This window comes from Camelus ferus, chromosome 19 (assembly GCF_009834535.1).
Source record: "Camelus ferus isolate YT-003-E chromosome 19, BCGSAC_Cfer_1.0, whole genome shotgun sequence".
Lineage (NCBI taxonomy): Eukaryota > Metazoa > Chordata > Mammalia > Artiodactyla > Camelidae > Camelus > Camelus ferus.
Window position 1 is genome coordinate 21,744,687 of NC_045714.1, and position 19,934 is coordinate 21,764,620.

At 39.2% G+C, this 19,934-nt stretch overlaps 1 protein-coding gene and 1 long non-coding RNA gene across 4 annotated transcripts in view; one reads left to right on the forward strand and one right to left on the reverse strand.

Moving 5' to 3' along the window:
- MACROD2 (mono-ADP ribosylhydrolase 2) overlaps window positions 1–19,934 on the reverse strand; it is a 1,866,240-nt gene that overhangs the window by 223,601 nt on the left and 1,622,705 nt on the right. The gene's annotated exons all lie outside the window — the stretch shown is intronic.
- On the forward strand, window positions 1,913–18,813 carry LOC116657922. Its single transcript, XR_004313096.1, has 3 exons — window positions 1,913–1,922; window positions 3,705–3,714; window positions 18,649–18,813. It is a non-coding gene; the product is annotated as an uncharacterized LOC116657922 (long non-coding RNA).

Genomic DNA, 19,934 nt, shown 5'->3' on the forward strand with positions numbered 1-19,934 from the left:
CACCTCTATTCCCTCCCCTTGCACCTTGCATTCCCTCTGCTTCAATACTATTAGACTCTATCATATTCCATCCATCCCTCCAGCCTGCTAGCCCACCAGCTAGCCAGTCAGTCAGCCAGCCATCATTTAATTATTGAGGGTTTTCTATGTGTCTGGGAAAAGATGATCAAAGAAAGAAAACTTGTGTTCTCAATTCTAGTGAGACGAGATAGACCATAGACAACTACCTACATAAGTTTAAACTAAAAGATAATTTTAGACAGTTGCTAGCACCGTAAAGAAAATTAAATTGGCAAACTGAGACCCAAGGTTACTGTCAGAAGTACAGGAGAACTAGGCCCAGGGTGGCCAGGGAAGGCCACTCAGAGGTATCCATGCAGCTGATACTCCCTCTAGTTTCCATTATTGTTAAAAGTTTAAGAAAGTGCTCCAGGCAGAGTGATGACAAAGGTGGAGACCAGAAGCAGTAACCAGTTGGAGAGTTGAGCATGAAGGGGGAGGGTAGTTTGGAGAAGGTGAGGTCATGTAAGGTCTTGGGGGCTTTGGTGAGACTTTTTTCCAAATGCACTGAAATTCACTCTGAGATCTTAAGTAGTGGCAGTGGGAGGGGTTAAAAAAAGATTTATTTGTAAAAAAAGAAAAAAAAATCACTGTGGCAGCTACATAGGAAAGGGCTGCTATAAAGAAAAAGGGTGGATTAATCCAGATCAGAGTAATGGTACTTATTGGCTTAATGATCCATATCTCTCCACTATATCATATTTTCTTAAAGTAGTGGACTTATGCTTCATGTGTCTTTATATCTCCATAGTTTAGGCTAATGACTTATATAAGAAGACTCAAGTTATGGGAGATGGCTGGTTGCAGATGGTGCTAGCAATAATGTCATCTCAATATGTCTTATCCCTTCCTGTCCTCTCTCCCAAATGCCAAGTCACTGAATATTCAATAAATCTGTTCTCACTAACTCATTCCTACACCCAAGCCAATGCTTTATTTTAGCATAGGGAAATTGAAATTTGAGCCTCTTAATGGATTAAAAAAATACATTTCTATTCTACAATATTGAAAAGTTACAAAGATGCTCTTATAAATTAGTATTATTTACTCTGATGGTAAATCTAGTATTTCTCAATATGTGTCATTTAAACGAGACATTTGTAAAGTCAATTCAATGATAACTGTGTCCTTTAAAAAATTCATTTTATTAATGAAACAAAATTTAATGGAAAGACTGACACAAATAGTAATAAAATAATACTGTTATAAATAAAATCCTAATTAAGTTGAAGTAGGCTGAATTTTCATAGTTTATAAAAAAACAAATATTAATAGTTTTGAGTATGTGTGTAGAGTTTTAAAATATTTATAAAACTATTTAATTTATAAAATAATATTTCCAGGTAATTGGCCTCATTAATTAGATGGGTTTATTGGCATCATTTTTTATCAGATAGATAAGGTGCTGTTGGGTGAATTAAAGACATATGAACTGGAAGTAAGAAGCTCACTGTCTTTATTTTCTAAAGCAGTAAAGGAGAGAAAAATCCATCCACGTCCTTAAGTTCCTTATTTCCAGAACTGTTCAACAAATATTCCGTTAGCAACCTATGCAACTGAAATTTTCCCATAACAATATTTAAAAAGCAAAAATAAATGTGAATTTAATTTTATGTTTTACCTAACTCAATATATCCAAATATTATCATCTGAATTTATAATTAATATGAAAAAATTACCAAAGCATTAATTTATATTTGTTCTTGGCACTAAGCCTTTGAAATCCACTGTGCACTTTATAACACATCTCATTCTGGATTCGCCACCTTTCCAGGGCTCAGCAGGCATGTGTAGTTAGCTCAGGCTGTCGTACTGGACAGTGACCTGCTATTTTCCTTCTACATGCTCTGCATCAGAGGTGTGTGTGTGTGAAAGAGAGAAAGCATGCAGCAGGTGACCCACTATGAATTCAGACGATGGTCCTTCCTTTTAAATCCACAGAATGGGGCATTAAGATTCTGAAGCCAACTGTACCTAGCTTTTTTCCACCACTTTAATATCTCAAATGGATGCTTATTAGAAAAGTTTAATAATAATTTGACTGAATTAAACCAAAAAGTCAATTTGCAGATATTACCTATGTCTGATAGGATACAGTGTTTCATTTCGCCTAATTTCTCTATGATTCCTGGGACATAGTTTGGTCTAGAGGGTGATTATCGGTGAAAGTCTGTGTAACCAGCCGCGCCCCCAAGTGGACGAGATAATATGAATAAAAACCCTGTCAAGATGAACATAATTTTTCCTTTCCAGCACCAGTGCTCTTGAAATGTGTGCCTAGGTCTGCATGGACAGAAGACTGGCATATTTTCTCCTTAGGAAAAAGCCAAACAAATGTCATGATCTCCTCCCTTTGGAGGTCAGTCATTTATTGGCGTCAGTGGGTAAATACATCTTTGGCTCATTTCTAGAGTTGGGAGGAACAGCTCAAACTTGTCACCCCGGGTGACAATCAGTTTCCCTTCTTTTCAAAACTCCCCATTTGCAGTGGAAGGGTTAAGCTCACGGAGCTTTCCCCTCACCTGGATCCTCCAAATAACAGTCCATCGTCCTTACTGGTTTTCAAATGGCACAAAAATACATCCTGCAAGGACGGCATGCCCTTCCCTCCACACTAGATATTTTATCAATAAGCTGAAAAGTAAAATTAAAATACTAAAACACGCTGATCACTGTCTGGCCAAATTTTACGGAGAACTCAGAGGGCACTATTCTTTGGAAAAAGAAAAATACACAGTCCAGCTGTGAAGTGCTTACTCAGTCTCAGCATTTAAGACACTAGGTTTTCTTCTTGGCTATAAATCAATCAGGCAATCATCACAAGCACATAATACACAAACAAAAATTCTAGGAGGCTGTGCCAGACAGGGGGCCTCCGTGTAAACAGCGTTCTGTTAAGACCTGGAGTCTGTTAAGTGGCTTAGAAAACTGGGCAAAGTGAGAGGGGGTGAAAGTGTGGTGGCTTCTGCTCTCAGGCAGGGGACAAGTCAGCACCTTCCTGGAGCAGATGCAAATGAGGCTGCCCCTGGCTAGGATGCAGGGCTATGAATGATCAAACAGGCCAGGTGTGGACATATTAAAACTGTAGCTCCGATCACTCATTAAAAAGTCTACTGTTAAGAAACACGTATCTTTCTATTCATAAAGAGAAAGACAGGTTCAAGGATTCCAGCGCCAGAAAAAGAGAGAGAAGAAATTATTTGTATGTTGGAAGACTGGAGAAAAATCCATAAAGTCATAAGGAACACTGACAACACCTCCTAAGGCTTCACAAGGTCTGTTCTTTGGGAGAAATGAACCCCACTCTGATGAGCTACCTAAGGTGGCTTTTGCAGAGTCTTAAGACCAACAAATATTATCCTGTAAGGAGATGCTACAAGTCAGGCTTAGATCAAGACAGCCAAGGATGACGCCATCCTCCCAGTCCTCCGGGTGGGCTAGCTTTGCTGCCCGAGTCCCCTTCACTCCTCCTAATATCACCAGCTCAGTCCCCACTGCTGGCCTTGACTTCAACCCCCGCTGATTCTCCTTCACGTCTTAGATACGTTCCCTACTTTCATTTTAACCTTCAACTAATCCAAACGCTCTGTCTGCCCCACTAGATAAGTGCTAACAGTGGTAAAACTCAACCCCCTAGGCTCCAGGCTCTCCCCAGTCCATGGCTCCTGCCACTCAGTGTAACGCGTACTATACAACAGGAATTAGAAGCATTTTCTATCAACACCACACCCATCCCTGTGCAATGGCCTACAGCAATTTCATATCATTGCCTATTTTAAGTAATTATTGGGAGTCTCAGATCCCATGGCTGCAGCTAAGCTATACTGTGCCTGGTTGGGGATCAGTCTTCTTCTGTCTCACATTGGGTTGCCCCAGAAGCAGACCCCAGAGACACAGATTGAAGTTTAAGAAGTTTATCGGAAGTACCAGGAGGGGAGATGAAAAGTGAGGTGGGAAAGGGAGTCAACAGAGATACATGGCAGGGCAGGTAACGACCATGGGTGACTGTGGGTCGGTTTCACTGGGGAGCCCAGGAGAGAAGGGGGAGAATGCCTCAGGTATCCTGCCAGGTGCTGAGGGAGCCGGTCTATGTATGAATCAACACCTTTGATGCCTTGATCCCAGTTGAGAACCACTCAAAGGGTACTGGGCTCTGTTAAATTAACATTCATTAAGTAGAGCCCTGAATGTTGGGTGACAGCAGTTCAACAAAAGAACATAAGGGGTGAACCTAGAGATGGTCCTACTAAGTGACATAAGTCAGAGAAAGGCAAGTATCATGATATTCATCAGTGGATTCTAAAAAATGAGAAAAATTATTTACAAAATAGAAACAGACTCATAGGCACAGAAAATAAACTTATGATTACCAAAGGGGAATGTGGGATAAATTGGGAGTCTGGGATTAACAGATACATACTACTATATATCAAATAGATAAACAACAAAGGCCTACTATAGAGCACAGGGAACTGCATTCAACAGCTTGTGATAACCTATGATGGAAAAGAATCTGAAAAACAATACACATACATATGTATAACTGAATCACTTTGCTTTACAACGGAAACATTGTAAATCAACTATACTTCAAATAAAAAAAATAAAATTAAAAAAAAAAGAGCACAGGGAATTGAAATAGAGACATTTATAACTCACAGGTCCTGGAGGAAGTACATGGCACACATCAAGGGGCCACATGGGGAGGTCAAGGCAGAGCGTAGGCAGAGAGAGCCCTGCAGGACCTGGGGCACATCCATGATAAGGTGCCATCAGTGAAGTTCTCAGGCTGAGGCTGGATGGGTCAATTCAAATCAAAAAGAGTGGGGTTTTGGTAAGCTTCACAGGTGTCTTATTTAAGGGGCTCCCAAGGGGAGACTGGGAGACAGTTGCTCACAGGGCTGCCAAGAAAGTCATGTCAGGAGTGATGTCAGCCTGCGACCCCGAGGGCTGTTATCCAGGGCCTGCACCTACGGGAGGGGCAGGTCACAGCCCCTGGGGATGCTGAAGCAGCAGGAGCATGAAGTAGTTCAGCTCAACTCTTGACACAGGGGGCACTCAATTCCCAGCACTGTCTGCCTGCCCCACTCGTGGGCTGGAGGGGCTGTGACAGTGAGAGGAGGCCCTGGGGCAAATGGTCACAGACATTTGCAGCTGGAAGCCACTGGATTGGCACTCACGGGACTCATGAGTGCCAAGCAGAAACAGTTCAACACTGACACGTTTCTCCAGGAAAACGAAGCCTCGGACCCAGGCGCATAGCCTGGTTAGAGCACAGCCCCCCTTCTCTCCTCATCTGGGTACCTTTGTGCGTCCAACAAACTGAGCAATCCTGCCGGTGGCCCGGAGGGAGCTCCTTGACCAGACCACCACCAGTCCCACCGTAGCTAAACCTCTCAAGGTAGTTACTGTCCACTCCCCAATCTGATCACTCCACTCTCAAAATAGGAAATTCCTACTGATATTCTTTCTGCCATTTCTCCCTCTCCCCCTGCAAAATGTCTTCTCAAAGTGTGATCCAAACTCACTACCTCCAGAATGAATTTAGCTGGTCCGCTGGACTGCGTGTCAACACAGGTACGATATTCATTTTGGTTGTTTCACCATTTAGTAATTTAATCTTGACCCATGCTGTAAATAAACCCGTAATTCAGGTAGAACATCAACTTTGAAGCCAAGTGGACCTGGGCTCCAGTCCCACCCGGCTCTACCTCCTTGCTAGGATAAGGTGTCCAAGGGCAAGACACTTAACCTTTACAGCCTTGGTTACCCCAGCTGTAAAGTGGAGACAGTGGTGATATATCAAAGGGTTTTTGTGAGGATTATATGAGACATTGCCAGTGGTGGCCCATGACATGTGGCAGTTATTTGACAAACATTAATTATTAATCTTTTTCCTATGAATATGAGTATTATTGGCAGTACCACCTTGCTGTATAAGCGTGACATGCATTCTCTAAAGCTACTGCTCATGGGCTCTGTTTCTTTGGTGTCCTTTCTATATCCAGCTTTTCAAAAAACAGACTTTCTCTACAATAAGCAGCCATTAAACACAGGTTTAAAGAAAGAGATTGGCCCTAGCCACATTAGAAAAATATGAAACATTCGAAACATGGAGAAATTACTCAGATACTTTTTGAGAGCATTCCTTCAGTCTTGATCCAAGTATTGATTTTCTGCTGCACTTGAGAAAGGAGACTCAGGCTACTTATTAACCCATCTCTCAACTTGAGAGAAAATTTTCTTCACATAACTTGGTGAGTTTTTGACAATACATGTGCTCAGAAACACGTTTTTACTGCCAGACCAAAAGGCAGCCTTTGCAAAGCACTTCACATTTCATAGAATAATATATTATCAGAAGTTACTCAAATGAAAGTTTGTCATGGTCTGTAGAACAAGTCAATATTTGGAACTAGGGAGGTCATTGATTTATAGGAGTTAAATGGACCCTTTGGATTCTTAAGTATTAAGTAGAAAATTATTAGGGTGCTTTCAAAACAAAATGAGACAAGTATAAGGGTTTTTTATGCGCTGAATTTGCATTGATGCAGGGTCATAATGACCTATCATGACCCACTCTTGCATCATTGGGAGCGAGGTACTTCTTGCCTGAAATATACTTTCTCTTGCTTTCCATCCATCCATCCATCCATCCATCCATCCATCCATCCATCCCCTTTTCCTGTTATAGTTCAAGGTGCAAATTAAGAAATCCCTCTACTGGGGTGGCTTATTTCAGCTATTCAGCCAAGACTCTCAGCCTCACTTTAAAGCCATTAAAGTGTGTTTCTTTTTTAGCACATCATATATAAATCTATTGATATCCATCTTTTTTTAAGTATAGATCCCATTTTCCCAAAGGTCTTAAGCTCTTGGAAGCGGGGAGTAGTGTCTTGAACTTGGACAGCTCTAGCGTTTTTCATGCACGCAAAGAAATTTAAGACTTTTGCTTAATAATGGTATCGAATGATATCTGGTCTGGATTTTTCTCTTTGCTTATTTGTTTTGTTTCCATCTCTGCAGAGCTGGTCAAGATTCTGCAAACCTGAGAACTTGCTAAGACATAGATGACTTGACAGCTCAAGGGGACATGGGAAAGCAGCAGTCCTGGCCTGGTTAAACTGAGTGGTCATCCCCAGAAATGCTTTCATACAATGCTCAGCTGGACCTACACACTGTGCTCTGATGCTAGGACAGTGGATTCGAGTGAAGACTTCCAGGGACTTATGAAATCCTCTGTGGGAACACTGTTATGTGCCTGCCTGTGGCAGAATGTATTTTCCATAGGTGGCCACAATAATACTGCCCATCTTTCACACGCTTCTGTAAGTGGCCCTGCCATTTCTTTAACAAGTCAAAGTCTAATTCTCCCTTTGAACGTGTGTGGACTTGTGACTCATTTTTCACCAGTAGAATGAGGTACAAGGGATGTTCATGACTTTCAAGGCTAGATCATCGAAGACCATGAACTTCTCCCTGGTTCTCTTGGAAGTCTCCCTCTCAGAACTCAGCCAGCACACTGTAAGAACCCTTGTCACAGCAGAGGCAACACGGAGCATCGTAGTCTATAGCCAGAAGAGAACATGTCTCTTTTCAACCCATCCCAGTTGCCAGACATGAGAACAGAACATCCAGATGATTCCACTCCCAGTTATTTGGGTCCTTCCAGTTGAAGCCCTAGACATTGTGGGGCAGGGAAGAGTTATCCCCTGTCTTCTTTTATAATCCACTAAATCCATGAATAAAATGCAATGATCTGTTACACAGCCACAGTCACTGGAGCTCCACCCGACACTCATTCTTGTCGTCCTCTGTGCTAGGGTTTGGCAGACCACTTGGGCCATAGCCAATCCACATCTGCTCTTGTAAACAAAGGTTTATTGAAATATAGTGATGCTCACTCATTCACATATTGTCTGTGGCTGCTCTTGTATTACATTCTGTGTCAAAGTATAAAAATATTTACTAACCAACCATTTAAAGAAGAAGTCAGTCACTCAGTACAGAGGTTCTCAAAGCACCACTGAACTTGTTCAAAATGCAAATACTTGACCCCTACTCCAGACCTACTGAATCTGAAAAACTAAAGCTTTGTTTTAGTAAACTCTTCAGGTGGTCTTAATACACAGTGAGGTTTGAGAGCCACTGCTCTATGTTAACATAACCCTGATTTTTTTTTTTTCAGGCTGCAATATTCCCAGCCTTAGTTGGGGTTATGGTCAATCTGCCCAGGACAATCCTGTTACCGGCTTTTCCAGATTCCGTTGTAGTTTCGCATAGCTTGTTGCCAGTTCTGGCCACTGAGATGGAAGGAGAAATTTGTGGGGAGTACTTCTTGGAAAGCTTCTGCTTTACTGATGAGAATGACAGATCATCTGGTGATGACCCTTCACTCCTTCCTTGGCCTGTAACGCTGGCAGGGGGCCTGGCTATCACTGCTAACATGACCATGCGGTAACTTGCCTAAGGACAGACACACGAAAGGCAAGGCTGCTAGGTGAAAGGGACGAAGAGCTGGGTCCTTAAGGACGTTGCTGAGCCCCACAATCAAGGGCAGCAACCCCTACCTGGATACATAAGAAAACACTGCTAATTATTTAGGGCACCGTTAGTTGTGGCCAAACCCACTTCTAACTCATACGATAGGCATACAAATCTATGGACCATTTTCAAAAAATTCTCAAAATGCAAATTTGGCCTTCAAGAGGCACTAGGAGCTGTATGAGAGGTCAAGTGTGCTTGCTTTCGGCTGGATTCCTATCAGTTTGTTCTGTTACCAGTAATCCTTCCAAGTTATTTAGAAGCCAAGTTTGGCTGCATCTGACACCAAATAAATTTGGGGGAGGTGCTAATTCTATCTAAGCATTATCAATCATTTGCCAAATGCTCGGCACTGTTCTTACATGACCTCATATTTTTTTTATAACCGTCGTCCCCATTTCAGATGGGGACACTGAGGTATAAATCAGAAAGGTGACTTTTTAATGTTGGTGTACCATTCATGTCAGCTTAGAGAATCTGATTTCAGAGCTCACTTTCTCAACCACTGCTAATATTGAACGACTTTGATTTAATTGCATATTCAATATTTATTTATTATTGTGTTATATCTAAAGTTTTTATAGGGCACATTCTTGTAGCAGAAGTTTAGATCAAGAGGAAAAGATGCTTAAAACGGTATTTATGGTGAAGAAGGTCAAAGTTTCTGAAATTAGACAGTTCCGTGAATACTGGCTTGAACCTCAAAATGTGTCCATCTGCCTCACATCACAGCAAGAATTACAGTTGCAGGGACCAAAGAGGAAAGAATCTCTGAATGTTAACGTGGACTTCATACAGTCCACATCACTGTGGAGAACTACTCAGTTAAGGCAGAGTGTATGTGGACCATTTTCTTTACATTTCCTTATTCTCCTTCCATAAATACCTCCATCCATGTCTGCTTTCCCAAATTACTACCATTTTAGCCTCAGGAGGGGCTGGAGAGCAATATGGAGTCTTTACCAGATATCCCCCCCACTGAGATGGTGCCCCTCCAAGGGCTCAAAACCCCCCTTTTGTGTCTACAGGTTGAGAAATGTCTCTGTGTAGATCTCCCAGCCTCTTATGACCCCAGAGCATGAGAATAGAAATGCTAATGTGACATTATGAGTGAGAGGTAAGGATTGTCCAGCCTTTTGTGGATGAGAGGCCTTTTGGGGTGATTGAAATGTATGCATACAGTAGAGCGAATGCCGTGGGCGGATGTTCCCACAGTCAGTGCTCAGAGATGGTCCAGGCACTGGTGGGCCCTTTATCTACATCCAGTTTTGAAAGGCAACTTGACATTCTTATAATGTCATGCAAATGTATTCACTTATACAATGCCAGTGATTACTCAGACTCCCAAGACAAGCCACACGTATCTTAATAAATTGAGACTATAGATGAAACAACTTAAAGAAGAATGGTCTTTCACTGAGGGAGAAGCCATGGCTTGTGTTCTTCAAGTTACAAGACAAAGTGTTGACATCATTCTCAGTCAGCATCCACCCCAGACAAATGTGGGCAACAGTGGCTTATTGTTGTTCCTAATTACACTGCACCCCTCCTTCTGCTCCCCTCCCATCAAGGGTGACTCATTCTGAAATGCCCAAAGCAAATGTCACCTTCTCTATGAAGCCTTTCTTGATTCTCCGACTCCACCCCAAGCACAATTCATAGCACCCTCTTTGCTGACACTGGACTCCTTTATTTAGATCCCAGCAGTAATGTAAATAGAAGTGCATTATGAGTTGCAGGGAGCTGTGGCTGTGACTCCTTCCCCTACTTAAACCTTCACTGAATACGAGCTCTACAAGAAGACAGAGGGTGTCTCACAACCCGTCATGATGACACCCATCCCGCAACACTAGATTAACGAACGCCACGTGCGTCTGCACGGACCGTAATCATGTAACCCTCAGGAGTGCCATTCACACCAAAACCTAGGTGAATAGCGACTTCTAGAATTGTATAGACCACAAACCTTTTCTTCATACCAATACAGGAGTTCATTAAATGCTTGTTAAATTAAATAATGGAAGACTAGTTGGAACAGGGGTAGGAAATGAGAGAATAATTTATTCCACATTCATATGAACTAGCTACAGGGTTCAGCTCTTTGCAGTGGCATATCAGCCAACCTGATCACAGCTAAGCGGGTCTTAGTAGCATATAGTTTCAGTGAAACAGTGTTTTCTGTTATATGTCAGTTAAAAAAAAATTAAAGCTTCAGTTGGTGCAAACTGCCTGTTGAACTTGAGGCTGTAAGGAGACGGTGACAGACAAGCTTTACATCCTCGACTTGCAATCAATTTTCTCCTGACCCTGATTCCAAGTATTAGCCTTGTTCTATCAACCCCCTGGAGTGTGGGTCTGGGAGGACCAGAGCATGAACAGCAGAAGCAGAGATCAGCCAGAATAGCTAATGAACCACCAGATTTGATCTTTAGAGGAAAGGGAAAAAATGGCATTGATATGAGAAACAAAACACAAGAATCCATTCCTTTGGTGACCCGACCACGGGTTGCTTTGCAGCCGACACGATCTGATGCAACCCCTGTTTGGTCAGGTTTCCTGTCCCATCAGTAGACATGGAGGTTGGCGAGACTGGGATTCAAATTTGTAGCTATTTTCTATTTGTTCCTGTATGTTATATGAGGCTCTATACCAAACAAGTGAAACAATCTAAACAAAAATAACACGAAGAGAAGGTTACAGAAATACCGCCTGTTAAAGAAAAAAGGGGAGCAAGATAGAATTAGACAACCCATTCTTTTTTGCTGTTCTTATTGTTCTAATGGTTTGTAAGATTCAGAGCCAGAAGAGGCAATGCAATCCTAAAGATATATTAACAGAAATACAAGAAAGACAGCGAATGCCAACACCGTGATTCTCCCCCAGGAATCTGTCATCTTGTCTGCCATCTTAAATGGTGCCCTATTTGTAGGGGTTGCATGCTGTATATGTGTCACTCCCACCTGACAGAGCATCACAGTGGTTTTTCTCTTTATTATCGTGCACCAATTTATATTCCGAGCAATGGTTTACTAACTGTGTCTGCTTTTTTGGATCTTCACTGACACTGGATCTTATCAAACCTATTTTAATTGGTGTCATATTGATTAAATATGGCATCTCATTCTTGTTTGACTTGTGTTTCTTTAATTATGAAGCTGAAGATGGTCATTTAGTATTTTTATTTGCCATATATACTCCCTTTTCAGTGACTTGTCCACTTTCTCTTGGGTTAGGCATATTTTGTCCTTACTGATTTGTATGAATTTTTTGTAAATTAAAAAAAAAAAATGAAACCTAGTGGTGGCCTGTCACTTGTTCCTGCTGCATTTTTTATTAGTTCAGATTTTTCTAGTTGGTCATTTCTTTATAAATTTGTTAATGTTTTCCTGTCCCTGCTCTGCATATTGAGTCTTTCCTGGAAAAACCTTCCACTAATTACAAAATTCTAAATAAACCCACCCATGATTTTCTTCAGACTGTCATAGTTCAGTTTTTACTTTCCATAATTTACTTTGGTGAAAGAAATGAAACTGAAATCTAGTTTTCATTTTTTCATACAGCATCACTTAGCAGACAAGCTGTATTTTCCCATGATTTGAGGATCACCTTTACCTCTGATCTGGAGGACTTGGGGACAGTCTCCTATAACACACTGGTTCTCCATTTTCAAGCTGTTTCAATTAGTATATCTTCATTAGCATTTTTACACTAGACAGAGCTATGTCTACCTTATTTATTCTTTTTGAAAATGTCATGGCATTTTTCACTTGTTTATTTTTCATGGTGAACTTTGTGCCGTTTTGTCAAGTACAAAATTAAATTTAGATGGAATGCTAACACACTGAATTTATACTTTAAAAATGGATCTTTGTCAATGCACAATGTTTTGTTTTTTATAAAAGAACAAAACCATTTCTAATTTTACTAAAGTCTTTTATGTAACATTAGAACTTCAAGTTTCCCTCATGTAGGTCCTTCACAGTCCTGGTTAGCTTCAATATCAGGTATTTACCTTTTGGCGGCTATCATAAATGGTTTCTTCTTCCCACTGTATTTTCTAGCTGCTCATTGGTTGTATATAAAGCTACTATTTTTCATATCCTTCTCCACTGTGAGCAGAAGAACAAAAGAGCATCACTCATCAACCAGTTATACAAGGGTTAAAGTCACAACCCACCACAGCTGACCACTGACAGTACACTCTGAGGGGGATTCAGGATGGAAAAACAAGATGGGGCACTCTGTGCTTAGATAAACTTAGATAAACAGGTTAGATGCATATCTCAAGAAGAATTTCAATGACCCAGATTCTTGCATCTTCCCATAAATCATGCAGAGAAAAGCACTAAAACCATTAACCTGAATATCTGTTCTTTGTGATTAGCAGTAACCTTTTACCAAGATGTATGCCTGCGTACATGTATTTCCTAGCCAAAAAAATCATATATATACACTGGCTCCTCCCCTACTTCTTTGGAGCTGTTCCTTAGAGCTGTCTCCAAGGCTATAGTCCCCTGCAAGACTCTGAATAAAACTTAAACTCACAACTCTCACGTTGTGCATTTTCCTTTAAATTGACACCACATATCTGCAACATACATGATACAGGAAATAAATTCTTTAAAATGATATAAACAGAAAAGAAAATGCTCACACATCTAAATGAGTGTTAACTACCAAAAAGAGACATGGATAGGCTTTGTTGAGGAAATACTTTGAGCATTTTTTAAAATTGCCCACAGAAGACAATATTCCATTTACTTTATAGTGGTACATGATTTTTTTTTTTTGACACTGATTGACATGGCCTTGCTTGGTCAACTAGTATATCAGCTAATCTTTGTTTAGACAAATGTAACCACTTTCTTCTATTAGCCTATGAAAATAAACAGAGGAAGATCTGTTACCATTTAGAATATTCAAAAAAAAAGAGTGTTTATTCTACATACATTTTTCAATATGAAGTTTCAGATATGCCTTGGCCAGTGGAGAGACCATTGAGGTCCTAGTAAAGAATTTAGAACAACAACTAAATGTGTCTATGGAAATGAAAAGAACAGTAGCAAGAAAGAATTTTTTTGGTAATTAGAAATTAAAAGGTCAGCAGAATTGATAAGTAAGTCTAAAAACTTAGTGTGAAGGAAGGAAAGTAATGTTCCCTCTACACTTCTAGATTCTTTGCAGAGACACTCCTGTAATAAAAAGATTAACAGGAAAAAGAAACAAATTGAAGTTTACTAACATGTTTATTTCCTGTATACATGGGAGAGACTCAGGAAAACCAAGAAACTCCTTGAAATAGCCCAAGCCACCACCTTAAATACCATCTCCAGCTAAAGAGAAAAGATGATAGTGGAAAGAGAAGGGCAGGCAGGGTTACAAGAAGTTATCAGGAAAACACAGTAAACAGGGCAAGATTGTGATGCAGACTTCTGTCTTTAAGTCTTTGGCTACTCTAAGAGTTTCTAGAGATTTAGAGTCAGCCTGTTCTTCCTGGTACAGAGATGAAGACACTCTTACAAATGGAGACTTCTCTTATAAATGTAAATTGCTCTTACAAAAGGGTAACTTCTACTCAGCTTTTAGAGCTTCAACTGTGTCTGCTATTTCTTAAAAATAGACAGCTTAAGGGTAGTAAGTCCTTTATATATTAAAAACAAGACAAAACAACATAAAGCATAATGAAAATGACAAAAGGAGAACAGAAATATTAAAATAACGGAGACAAATGTATAGAAGTAAAATTAATGATAAAATACTACTTTATAAATCTCTTCCAAATATATAAAAAATCCTACTGATTTTTTATATGTTAACTGTTTTATAAATTTTTCCATTGATTATGCTGGATTTACTAGGAATACAGTCATATAAGCAGCAATAATAACATTTATCTCATCCTTACCAATATTTATACCTTGAATTATCATTTCTGGCACCAAATTGCATGTGCTATTTCTAGGAACAGTATCAACAGTGAAGATAGTAGGCGTTACTATCTAATCCTTATTCTTAATATGATTCTGTAATGTTTTATTATTAAACTTGATGCTAGATATTTGAGAAATATATATTCTTGGTAAATGGCCTAATATTCTTTTAATGTGTCACTATTCTATCTGTTAACATTTAGTATTTTTTGCCCCAACATTAGTAAGATTGTACTGAGATTGAAATAAGTAAGAATATTGTATTTTGTCATCTCAATTTTGTTCGTATTTAAACGTTGTGATGTCTTTGTACAAAAAATTTGGAAATTTGCGTTCTTTAATTTTGAAAAGCTTAAATAATTTGTAAATTAGCTCTTTTTTGAAAGTTTAGAAGAATTACTCTTTAAAAACCACTTGTCAGTATCTAAGGGGGTGGGGGCTGGGAAGGGACAGACTGGGATTTCAAAATTTGTAGATACTGACAGGCATATGCAGAATAGATAAACAAGATTATACTGTATAGCACAGGGAAATATATACAAGATCTTGTCGTAGCTCACAGCGAAAAAAATGTGACAATATATGTATTTCATGTATAACTGAAAAATTGTGCTCTACACTGGAATTTGACACAACATTGTAAATTGACTATACTTCAATAAAAATATATTAAACATAAAAAAAATTAAAGAAATTTTTTTTCTGAATAAATGTTTTACAACCATGAAAAAAAAAGCCATTTGGCTCTGGAAATTTATTTTTGCTATTACTTTTTAATAATTTTCTAAAGAATTTTCATAGTTATTCATCAGCTAGAAGTTTCATGTCTTCTCTGGGGACACTTTTCTCAAATTTTAGGTTCTTAAAATTTGGGAAATTTTTAAATGTATTTTATAGAGATTCCCAATATAACATTTCCTTTATGCCATTTTAAGTTGTATATATTTGTGTTTTCTTCTTTCTTTAAACTCTATTTCAAAAAAGTACCTAGCAATATACTTCCATTTTCTAATCAATTATTTTATTTCTTCTTTGCTATCTCCTTTTCATTCTGCAGATTTTTTTTTTCAGTTATGCTATATCTTACTTTTTTTCTTAGATGCTAAATATTCTTTCATGGCCCAGGATATTTCTGAAACTTTATTTTGGGAGCTCTCTTTAGAATCTGCATTACATTCTTTTGAATGATCTAAGTGGTGACAAATCTTTCTCCTTTATATTCAGGCTATAATGTAAGAAAAGTGGCTGAATGTTATTTCAAACAAAGCTTGCTTGATGTGGTGGCTGATCAGCTTGGTCAGACAATTCTGTGCCAAAAATCATGTGTCTTGGTGATGAAATGAGACACTGTTTTCTGTGGGTCTCATACACTGACTCTGAAGGCGGTTCCCAGAGATAACTTAGAATGTGCTTTCACCAAATGCTGTTCTTTAGAGGCTAACACTTCTTTGGATGTGTAAGCACTTCTTTTTGTCATTTTAAGGGCTCATTACCATGTAGTCAGATCCCTGTTCATTGTGGCTCAAAATCAGAAAGGCAGATAAACCATTAATGAGATGTGAAGACTCTGCAAAGCTGGGAACTCCGTGGTCGTCCTGAACTGACCTTGTTTGTTCAGTCTAAAATGCAAAGTCATCCATTTCAAGGCGAGAAGTAGCTGTATTTATTTATAGCTATTAGACAAATACACAAACCCCAAATCTGTTTTTCTAAATGAAGATTGAAGCATCAGCCAGTATAAATACTTCAAAACAGAGCATGCTTTTGATAAAGGGCAATAGAGAGAAACCACAAAAAAGAAGACATTGGTAAACATGAAGATTTTATGTATCCCTTAGCCAATGTAAGGGTTCTGAACACCCTCATAATATCCTTACATATAATAGTTCTGTCATTTACTTTGAATAGTTAATGCCATTTATGAAGAAAACAGTCACACTTCCTGGATAATTACTGCATATCTATTCAAACAAATCACATCTCCCTTTAAAATGTGCATTTATTCCATTCCCATTCGGTTAATGCATATCTTTTCCTTCATTATACTGCTAAAATGTCAACGCTGCTATGTTGAAGAAATCAATAATTAAAGAGCCTTACAATAATTACCTACCAGTAATACATTTTTCCACCTTAACAACACAAACCTAATCCACTAACCTCAAAATTACACACATATATTGGTGAAAAGGTCATCATGTGAAAATGTAACTGTTGGGGAGGGAGAAATTTCCCCCTATCCTTCTAGGTTCTTTTAGCTAATAATTCAGTTGACAAAGGCAGATTAACAGGAGAAGAGGAAATAAAAGCAACTTTTAATTTCAAACATATGGAGGTCTCATAGGCGTAGGACCCAAGAGGAACCAAAGCAGGCAATTTTATACTTTTTAAGTCAAAGAAATAATATATTTCTGAGGAATAGACAAAGCAAAGAAACTCAGTCTTGGGTACTAATTAGTTTAGAATCAATGCAGAATTTCTTTATGTATCCTTTTTGCCCTGAATTCTCTGTCTCTGGTGAGAAGGATGTCTCTCTACCACCTGGGGCAGGGAGGGTACCTTTCACATGGGAGATTTATTTCGGGGCATCCTGCCCTGGGGCCTCATCATAACTCAATGTACAAACATTTTGAATCACACTTTAAACATCAACTTTTCTTAGGAGGAAACACTGAGTGACCTTCCCAAGCAACTCGCATGGACATCAACTCTTCATTTATAAAGGGCAACATTCTATGTTCTGTGGCTCTGGGAATTTGGAGTCTTCCTTAAAACTTACAAAAACCAAACCCTATGAATCTCAGCAATGACAATAAGTGATGGCATTTCTCATAAAGTTTCCAGATGTTTTCTAAGTTTTTCAGTAAACCAGTCAATGTGTGCTTAAGCTACCAGGAACTGGACAGAGTTGGCCACTCCAGTGATTTGACCACCTTAATGGCTAACACCAAATATCATCCAGTCAAAGCAACTGGTCATACACAACTGGGCTGCACACAGACATGATGAAAGATCAGAGAATTATCCTCAGGGTTATGTCTGTGCTGTAGGGGAGTTTGCCACCCCAAAATGTGTCTTTTTAGCATAAGGATTATTTCAGGCTGGCTGTTTTTGAAATAAAAGGAAGAGCTTTTATCTCCTTTCCCTTAACTGCCTAGAAGAATTTAGATAGAAGGCCTATTCCAGGAAGAGAGACATCACCAGATTTAATTACAAAGAATATGGGCTAGATGTGTTCAGTTGAGGAAAAATTCAGCTACGCCTGTGTGATCAAAGTCCTCTCTGTGTCCCACTGTCTGCGTAGTGTGACAAACATCTATTTACCAAATATTGGTTTTTCCCATCTTCTTGTAGATTGTTTTCCTCTCCTAAATCCTAAACCCTTACCCCTGTCTTCTTTTCTCCAGATGACTTATAAGCTTCAATTATCTAATTTGTCCTGGGGTCTTATTTTTCTTATGAGGCCCTCATATATACAAATTAAATTAGATTTTCTCCTGTTAATCCGTCTCATGTCAATTTAATTCTTAGAGCAGCCAGAAGAACCCAAAGGGTGGAGGAAATCTTCCCCCTGCAACAGCTGATGTAGTCAAAAGGATACTTTGCTGGCTGGATACTGCTTTCTCGCTGGATCTACTGCAGGTGAAGAGGTACTGGGACCTTTGACAAAAGCTGATGGAAGGTAAGGTTTCTCCCCACATCAGCTTCCCAATCTCTGCAGGGTTGAGTAAAAACCAAAGTGGTGAGGGCCCTTTTTCTCTCCTTCTAAATTTGACCTAGTGGGAGAAAATATTTGTGGAACTAGTTCCTTGAATACAGCAGCTCTGATCAATGTTTGACTGATCTTTTTCCTCCCAGGGGTGGTCATTGTTTTTCCTTGTCTCTGACTGTTGCATCATTTGCCTTGTTCTATGTCTTGAAAGCTTGGCGTTATAACCACTGAGACTATTCTCTCTGGTCTCCACCATCTGGAAGGTGCATTTGGTGGTCAGTAGAATAGACTAGAATTCTAAGCAGCTGTAGCTGGTTGGTCAGAAATACAGATAACAATCTGAGTTTGCAGCTGGTGTCTCTCTGTCCAACTCTGCCAACTCCCAAGGGAATTTGTCACAAGAGGGCTCAGTCCACAAGGGGCCTTTGTTGTCTCAACCTTCATTATCTTGTTAGTGCTGCCAGGAAGGCAAAGGTCTTTGTTTTCTTTGACTCTGGGAGTGAACTTTCTGGATCTTATGAAGGCTGCATCCTTTGCACCTCTTGCGTCTTTGGATAAGCCATAAAAAGGCTTATTGGTTTAAGCTGCTATTTAAGATTAATATCTTACTCATCAATGGCCAGATGATGGATCCTTTGAATTGGCTTTATTTAAAAGGAAAACTTTTAGATAGCTCTCATGCTAAAACCAAATTGGAAAGTAGAGGTATATACACATACATTTATGCACACACACACACAGACACACAGCTAGCCTTAGGGACTTCCTTAATAAGATGGAGGGACAGAAATTTGCACAAAAATCAAAATTTGCTCAAACCCCTTCTTATTTGCCGTCAGACATTTGAAAATAATGTAAAAAATGAAATCAGGACATTGGAAATACAATTGTCCTGCACTGAAGAAAAATTTTAAAAAGGAAAGAGAGAGAACTATTTAGAAATTGGGTAAATTAAAAAAAAATTAAATGTCTAAGAACTATGGTCCTAGAAGTTGCAAATATCTAAAAAAAAAAAAAAAAAAAAAAAAAAACAAAAAAACCACAGCCAAACAAAAATGTGGATTGTACCCCATTTGCAACTAGACATGTAGGTTAAAGTCCATTTGTAACTAGAGTCCTACCAAACTGCTGCCCCCTACTCAAGGAAATTACAACTTGGAATTATAGTGGCCATTAGGAAAAAAGTTCCAATTAGACAAGATTATTTTAGAAGTGCACTTAAAAGCAAGGACTTCCAAATCATATCAACAGAATGGGATACCTATTTTCACTGGTATGCAGGAGCCTCCAGAGTTCCAGAATAACTTCATCAAAAGACTTGTAAAGGGCACCCATTTGACTGAACTCATAACCAAAACGGATACTCAGAACCTAGTAGGAAAGTCTTTTAGGCCTTCTCCCTTGAGCCAAATGTACCCAGAGACAGAGAAAGACATTCCAACATAGGTGGATGGATCTATCTGTCCTCTGATGAACAACTAACCTTGCTGATGTATCCCAAAAGCTTGTAAGTGGTCTGGCCTTATAAAAACAAAGTCCTTCTTGCAGGAGGTGCATTCCTTCCCCATGCCTTTGAGATGTAAACTTTCTACCGACTTCAGAGAGGTAACTCTTATTAGAAGAAGAACAGAAGGGGGAAAAGGTCATTTGAAAATATAAACAAATGAAAATTCATGTCTTGTTTTTTA